The 7,616-nt window shown below is 35.1% G+C and overlaps 1 protein-coding gene across 1 annotated transcript in view; it reads right to left on the bottom strand.

The window, feature by feature from the left end:
* The window catches only part of LOC106883892 (putative uncharacterized protein DDB_G0291608), a 250,923-nt gene that overhangs the window by 149,945 nt on the left and 93,362 nt on the right, over window positions 1-7,616 (bottom strand). Inside the window, exon 3 of the mRNA XM_052966095.1 lies at window positions 1,443-1,565. The gene's annotated coding sequence lies outside the window, so the exon portion shown is untranslated. The remainder of the gene's footprint in view (window positions 1-1,442; window positions 1,566-7,616) is intronic.

The following is a 7,616-nucleotide window of genomic DNA, read 5'->3' as shown; positions in this document are numbered from 1 at the left end:
CCCTAATATTTTTTCTCTTTTTTTTTAAAGCCTAACAATTATTGTATCAGTGTCTTTTTGCCAAATTATGTAATTACAGGGGTATAAACAAACCATTTAGTTATCAAGAGGTGGTGGTGGTGGTGGAGGTGGGGGGGGGGAGCAAACACAAAGACACACACACATAGATATATGCATACAAAGCTTACATACATATGTACATATGTGTATATGTCATTATACAATTCTCTTTCAAGATTTTTTGCCAATAGAGAAAGGGTCAATTTCTAACCTAGATCCAAAGTTCCTTCATTGGAATTTCAACAACATCAACAGGGTATTTTTGCATGTATGTGTGTATATGTGCAGCATTTGGACTCAGTGTGTGTGCAGATATTTTGTTTTATGTATGTATTCTCATATAGTTGCATATCAAGATATGTACATATATAACTAAATGATAAATTTCTAGAAAGTTTTACAGATTTTTACAGTTCCAATGATGGCTTGGATCTGCAGTCTTCAAATCAACTTTTTCCTTTCTGATTTTGAGAAGCCTAGTTTCTCAAGACTGGTACTTATGCAATGTGTTACATATCCCCGTGTCTCACTGTGTATACAATGGGCTTCTTTCAGGATCTGCTTTGCTCAGTCCAGGGCAATAGAAGAAGTACTATGCAGTGGGATTGAAACCAGAACCATATAACTGGAAAGCAAACCTATTACCACACAACTACAATACCTGCACACATGAAAAGACAAGTAAAATTTAAGTACTGGCATTGATGGTACTAACTAATGCCCACCCACTTCAAACTTGTAGTAGGCCTTCAACCTATGTTAGAAATTATTATCTAATGCCTACTTTGACACTTTCTGCAGCTATGAGACAGAGAAATTTCAGCTAGCTGATGTAAGCCCCCATGTTGCGTTGCGTGTGTATGTTGCATTTCATCCTTTGTGTTGTCTTCAATGTATTGGGCCCATATGAGCAATGAAAGAATAATCATCATCATAATTATTATTGATGTTGTTGTTGTTCTTGTTGATATAGTAAATTAATCTGGTATTGTGAGCTCTGAGAAAACTTGCAACCTAATTATAAAGACAGTTGAGAATTTTATAATGTCGCAATATTTTTTCTGTATTTATCATAATTAGAATGTCACGTATTACATTCTCAAAAATTCCACTGCTTGCAAAAATTCAATGCGAAAGAACACAACTAAAAAAAAAATAGTCATTTTTTAATGACTATTTTTTTAAATAGAGAGAATAAATAAATAATCAAAATAGACATATACACACTACATCTCTCTCAACTATATATCATATCCAGGGAAGCTGGTGTTCCCTACTGAAAATTTTTGAAACACCCTAAAATTCTCAGTGTAAAATATTTTACAAAGGTGATACACAATGCTTGTATTACTTCCCTGGTTCTATAAACAAAGTTTACCTACCTTGCCATATTTTGAGAAAAACTTTATTAAAACGCCTTCATCAACATCAAATGGAAGTCCTCCAACAAAGACCTTTTTAGTCTGATTCTCAGACACTGTCTGTTCGGACTTGGATTCCCCTGCCTAAAACAGAAAAACGAATTAAAAATTAGCAAATTAATAAAGTGAAATGATATACAAATTACCTCCCAAGAAAATAGAAAAACCACAAGCATAAAAATAACACAAAGAAAATTTAAAAGTCGTTTATTTCTTAGAGTAGTTGTTTCCTCTAAGAAATAAATAGCTTTTATCTTGTAGCTTTTAACAGTTCAATTTGTATGATTATTTTTCCATTTATCAAATCAATAGCTGAGGTAATAAGAAAAGGTGAAAACTGAGAAGGCCACAAAACCTTCAAATGTGGCAATAAAGATACTAAGGACATCAAAGACCAGATAAATGTAAATCTATTCACACAAATATAACTAACTAGATTATATGAAAGTGGGATGATACCTTTGTTATTAGAGGAGCAAAACTGGGCAATATAACTAAAAGACTAAATCAGTGCTTCAGAATAAAGAGTTCAAATACTGCCACAGTCAGCTCAGAGTTTTTCATCCTTCTAATATCATTAACATAACTACCAAGATCAAACTAAGACATCTAAGATATATGGAAGTTAAACAGTGTATGATGAGACAGAAATGAAGTAGCAACAGGAGATAATTGTAGGCAGAAGATAATATCAAGAAAGATGGTGGAACGCAATCAAGTTCGAGAGGAAAAGCCTAAAATTATGGAGCAATGAACAGTGATTATCACCAGTGCTGATATTCTAATATCAGAAGACAGTTTTGAAGACAAAAGTTAATGTATGGAAGCAGCAAGGACCCTTTACATGACCATTTTACTTGCAAGAAACAACAACCAATCTCCCTCAAATCACACCACTATCTTAAATAGAGGATGCATTGGACATTATAGTGGTTCTTAAGATAAAAATATAATGGGATGGTTATAGCTGTAATACTTTTTAGCATAGATTTTCTCATTTATTCCTGACCTAGGGTTAAAAAAACAACAAAATTAACCTGACCTATACAAACTTTTCCACATAAACTGTCATCTGTGAAGACTAAATCAATAGAACAACCTCAGTAGAGATAGCAATGTGATCAGTTTGTTGAAGAAAGGAATCACATTATGAATACAGCAACTCTGTGCCCAAGAAGCTAGCAATGTAACAAAAACATTAAGCCATTACAACTGCTTGTAAATAACGTTGAACACTGAGATAAACTATGTCACTATTTGAAAATGCTGCTTCTAACCATGAACAAGAAATATCTTAATTGGTTGTCACTGATTATCATAGCTGAAAGCAATGAATGCTTTCTGTGTTCTCATGGAAAAGATAAAGTTTAGACACATAAAATACGAATGAGTCAAAGGGGGAAAGGTGAGAGCATATAATGATGACAAAAATCTAGTGCATTGTGAAGGAAGTTAGGATTAATAACCAACAGATTTCTGGTTTCCAAAAGAAGAAGGGGAAAAAAAAAGGACAAGAAGATTTGACTGACTTTAGTCATCAGATAAAAGTCAATGATACAGACACATAAATAACAAGAAATCTACTTTAAAAATCAATCTTAGAATGGTGCTATTCGCTTCTATGACTCTGGCATGCAGAATCAACACCAGTTTATTTCATCTGTGTTTTCTGCTCATTTATTTGTAGTAAAACAGCAAGCTCTTGTTATAAGTATTTTTCCTTGCAGTTTTACAGAACGAAGTATAAAGCTGTGAATAAAAGAAACGGAGTGGTTCGGAAAAAAATCAGTAAGAATTAAATCCTTTATGAGAATAATGTCAGTGGTTTGATAACAAAGAATATTTTATTTTCTGTTTTAATTCATTCATAACCATAAGGTGAAAGAAAGAAAAATGAAAAAAGAGAAAAAGGAAACTGAACTAAAGAAGAAAGATTTTTGTTCCTTTTCATGTAAATTCTTCCAAACTCTATATTGTAGGTTATTTTGAGTTTTTGTAAGAGTGTCTAGAACAACATTATGTAATGTGTCCTTTCTTTCCCATGATAGTAGCACTGACCCAAGAATGAAGTTTGCTAAGTGGGTGCAAACCCTGGTCCAAATATTTTACAAACAAAGTCTTATTGTTTTTTGTTATTTACTTTTGTTCTTTGTTTTTGGGGAAGAAACCTAACTTCAAACTACTTTTAACAAATCACTTTTTAAACACTGTTTTCTAAACCTGAGAAAAGTAAGTAGGGGTGCAAATATCAATGGTGCACCTCCCAAAAATTTTAGGAAGTGCACTTACACTCTCTATTCCCAGTCCCATGGATAGTAGGGTATGATTTAAATGAGACTTGGCAGTTATTTCGAGCAGGCCGAGCAACCATGTAGATGCTCCTCGACCATGTTAACTGAAGAAGTTTATGTTCTTTCAGAAAGTACTACTTTGAATCAGGCCCATGGATTGAAGGATGTGAATTGAAGGAGACTTAGAAGTTATTTCTAGCAGGCCAAGTGACCATGCAGATGCTCCTCCATCTTGTTAATTTTAAAAAGTTTATGCTCTTTCAGAGAGTATTGCTTTGAATGTAATTCTATGGAACATCGACATAGAAATACAAAGCATTTACTTGGTCATCATTAGTTTAATTGCTATAGCCAACACCTGGACACTTGAATACATTACTGACATTTCAGAAAGTGCAAACGCACACAATTATCATTGCCATCACCTTCGTCATTGTTACCATCACCACCACTACTATACCATCATCATTATCCTCATCTTCATCATCATCATCTTTATCAGTGATGCACAGTATTATATGTCCGTACATTATTGCATTACCTCATTGTTGAAATCTAAAATGTTATCAGTCTTGGTTCAGTCTATGGATGCCTGCGATGGCTAGGAGCACTACCACTCCACAATTAATGGTCTCTGTTCTTCACAGCTGGCTGGTCTTAAACCTGTACAACTCAGACAACCCCCAGCCCGCTTGTCTTTCCACCTCTTGCCACTCTTGGTTCAACCTACCTCCCATTTTTGCCACACTAACCAATTCTACACATAATCTTTCATCCCGAGATCATCATCCTTCTGGAATCCTCTCCCAGCTGATGTTTTTCCTGCAGAAGTTGACTCGTAACAGTTTGAGTAAAAAATTTAACATCAACAACTTCAATCTCACTAGTCTTGGACACCCTGCAAGGTTCATGAGGCCCTGTCACTTCCACCAGACTCAGCAAGTAAAAGAATATGTTGGTTCGGGTCCAAATTTAATTGGTTAATCCAACTTGGTCCATTCGAACTTTCACCAAAAACATCAATGTCCCAAAATTCAGATCTTAAGAACATACAAGTTCCAATTTTCAACACAGGTCATTTACTACGTGCAAAATACGTCATTTATTTTCATCATCATCACTATCATTTTAATGTCTACTTTCTCATACTTGCATTGTTTTTATTTATTTGATTTTCTGTTGCACTGAACAAGATTTTTTTTAAAAATGACTACTCGCTAGAACCCTTGACAGCTTGTCAAGCCAGCTGTATATACAAAGCATGGTAAATATTCAGTGTGAATTGAAAAGTCTACCAGCTGAGTACCTGTATCATGGTAGTATGAAGCACTTGAAAGATAGATAGATAGATAGATAGATAAATAAATAGATACAGAGAGAGGGGGAGGGGAGGGTAAAGCAGAGAAGAGTTTGAGCGAAGGGTAAGAAAGAAAAAAGTGTTACATTTACCAATTATAGAACTATCATGTAAAAATTCTTTAATACAGAACATCATGTATGCAATATCGTATAGCAGACGCCAGAAGGATGAAAGCCAAATTTTACCATAGCAGGATTTGAACTTAGTATGTAAAGAACAAAATAAAATACCATAAGACATCTTTGTTTTTTCTATTAACCTGCTGTCCTTTAATGCAATGATAGATTTATAAAGAAAAAACAAATTTCTCTACATAAGTGTAGCTGAGTGGTAAGAAGCTTGCTTCCAAACCACATGGTTCTGGGTTCAGTTCTACTGTTTGGCACCTTGGGCAAGTGTCTTCTACTATAGTCTCAGGCCAACCAAAGCCTTGTGAGTGGAGGTGGTAGAAAGAAACTGAAAGAAGCCCATTGTATGTGTGTGTGTGTTTGTGTCAGTTTGTCACCCCACCATCGCTTGACAACCGATGTTGGTGTGTTTACGTCCCTGTAACTTAGCAGCTCCACAAAAGAGACTGATATAAGTACTGGGCTTACAAAGATTTCTTTGGCTAAAAACCCCTTTGAGGTGGTGCTCTGGCATGGCTGCAGTTAAATGACTGAAACAAGTAAAAGAATAAAAGAATATACTGATGTATATAGACATGTATAGTAAATCATAGTGATTCTGGTAGTTGCAGGTATGGCTGTGAGGTTAAGAAGTTTGCTTCCCAACCACATGGCTTCAGGTTCAGTCCCACTGCATGCTACCTTGGGCAAGTGTTTTTTTTTATTTTGTTTCTACTATAGCTTTAGGCCAACTAATGCATTAGGATTTGGCAGACAGAAACTGAAAGAAGCCTGTAGTATGTGTGTGAGTGAATGTGAGTGTGTGTGTGTGTATATGCATGTAAGTGTGTGCACACATGAGCATGTATGTGCATGCATGTATGTGTGTGGTGTATGTGTGCATGTGTGTGTCTTCTTGTCTTGAAATCATGCAATAGTTGTAAAAGAGTGTCACTGCCATACAAGAGGGGTCGTTCAATTTCAGTCTTCTGTGAAAACAAAGAGGAAATATTATCTTACTTGGAAACAGGTGAGGGCTAGTGATAGGAAAGGCAGCAACATATTTTGTTTCACCCATGCAAACATGGAAAAGTGGCCATTAAAATGATGATGATGATGATGACAACAACAATGATGAAGATGAGTAGGACAATGATGATGTTGATGATGATGTTCTCCACCAGATTTTGGCCTTGTGTCTATGCAAGCAATCAATATTATGGATTTTTAATTTAAAATCACTTGTACGACATAAAACTAAAACGTAGTATGTCTAATGTTTAAATTGCCTACAATCTTGTTCATGCAATGTTGTAAACAGCAATTAAAATAGATTTTATACCATCATTACTTAAAGCTTCACATTACCACAATATATTGAGAGAATTAAATGCATTTTATGAAACTTGAAGTAACGATAGTGTAAAATCTTAGTTTAATTATGTTGCTCTTCTTCTTCTTCTTCTTCGTATAAGGCAGTGAGTTGGCAGAGTCACTAGCGTGCTGAGTGAAATGCTTAGCGGTATTTTGTCTGCCTTTATGTTCTGAGTTCAAATTCTGCTGAGGTCGACTTTGCCTTTCATCCTTTCAGGGTCGATAAATTAAGTACCAGTTGCATACTGGTGTTGATCTAATAGACAGGTCCCCGTCTCCCCCACAATTTCAGGCCTTGTGCCTATAGCAGAAAGAATTATTATTCTTCACCACATACCGAAGTTCAGAAATAGCAGCTAAAGTGCTAAAGCTCCAACAGATAGCAGTACTGATCCCTTAACTATGTTTATAAATTTATAAGAACTTTTAAATAAGTTCTTCACCGATAATGGTGTTTACATACCGAAGTGCTTGGTAAAAATTATTAATTATTAATTGATTAATTAATTAATATGCCTTTACCCTTTTATTTGTAATAATTATTCATTCCTGGATAGTAAACCTCAAATTTTCTGCGGTATTCGCTTGTAACGCACATGGTAATTCATGGGGAGAGATGATGAACTGACGGGCCTATGTAGGTTCGGAGGCGCTGGCAATATGCATAATTGCCTGCATCTTCAGACCTGCAAACTAGAATATCATACTGATGACGGAAATGAAGGTTTTTACTATTCTAATCCAGAAACGCGTCTATGATTAACTAAGACTGGTTAGTTTCATTGTTTTTTCTTCTTGTTTTGCCTTTGTGAGTTACAAGTACTGCTATCTGTTGGAGCTTTAGCACTTTAGCTGCTATTTCTGAACTTCGGTATGTGGTGAAGCAACTGTTGCTGATCCCTTAACTATGTTTATAAATTTATAAGAACTTTTAAATAAGTTCTTCACCGATAATGGTGTTTACATACCGAAGTGCTTGGTAAAAATTATTAATTATTAATTC

The sequence above is a fragment of the Octopus bimaculoides genome, chromosome 3 (genome assembly GCF_001194135.2).
Source record: "Octopus bimaculoides isolate UCB-OBI-ISO-001 chromosome 3, ASM119413v2, whole genome shotgun sequence".
In the NCBI taxonomy this organism is placed as follows: domain Eukaryota; kingdom Metazoa; phylum Mollusca; class Cephalopoda; order Octopoda; family Octopodidae; genus Octopus; species Octopus bimaculoides.
Note: the sequence above shows the minus strand (reverse complement) of the source record. Positions and strands in the feature narration are given on the sequence as shown.